Here is a 1,100-nt window from a genome sequence, read left to right on the forward strand (position 1 = left end):
AGAATAGCCTGCATGAAGTTAGAGTTGTTTAAATTATATGCTTTCAAAGTTGTATTAAGGTAAGGTAAATTATAAATAATAATGTTAAGTAATTGAATTGTTTGTAGGATCATACATGTAATAGATGCTGTTTTGTAGTAGATTGTCCCTGAAGATGGCCGGATTGGCCGAAACGTCGGACTTATAAGAGAAATAAAAGTAAAATAATAATTTATTTCAAATGATGGAAGTGATTAACCTCAAAAAAATTTTAAAAGAATTGACTCACCAGACTTCCTAGAGTGATAATCCAGAGAAATAAAAGGTTTTGAGACTATAATGGATAAAATTTGAATTATTTATAAAAAAGCTATATTATGTTTATAAAAACATAATTAATGTGGCTCGGGGTAAAGTTGGTCAACAATTTTTTTTTTAGACAAAAGCATTTCATATTCATTTTTAGTATCGTCTCAAACTACCAAATACTATTTTTCAAAGAAATTAAAAATTAGAAATTTTCAACTTGATTTATTTAAACGACTTTTTTTTCTGGTAGTGACTATTGTTCATATAATCGTTCATAAATTCTCTTTATTTTATCCAATTCCTACCTTAATATTACCGTTGGAGAGATGAATGTCTACTCGTTTAATCCACATCAACAAAACACTATTGGTACCAGTGGTAACAAAACAAAACACCATTCTTGTTAGCCCTGACGAAGCCCTGGAAAGTTAGGCGAAACGTTGATTAACAATAAATAGTTTTTTGTTACTATTTTGAAACCTTTATTGACTGCCACCCGGACTATCTTCCTACAATCACGTTAACAAAACTTTAATTTGATAAGCCTTGATTTGAGCCTTATAAGGCTCAAATATTGGTTTCAAATTAAGAAACATATTTCAGACGTTTTATTTTATATCCCGGGTTCTAATTTGTTTAATTAGATCCAGTTTGTGCAATTGTCCAATTTATTGAGCTTCTAAACCGCTGCTAAGTTTAGTGTAGATTGGTTGAATCGTGATAAAGTTATTTCTGTGCTTTAGATTTTATAAAGAGCCAAAAAACCCTCTAAATAAATCATAAGTTGAAAAAATTTTAATTTCTTTGAAAAA

The sequence above is a fragment of the Halyomorpha halys genome, unplaced genomic scaffold, assembly GCF_000696795.3.
Source record: "Halyomorpha halys isolate HHAL.00 unplaced genomic scaffold, Hhal_1.1 Scaffold182.1, whole genome shotgun sequence".
NCBI classification, from domain to species: domain Eukaryota; kingdom Metazoa; phylum Arthropoda; class Insecta; order Hemiptera; family Pentatomidae; genus Halyomorpha; species Halyomorpha halys.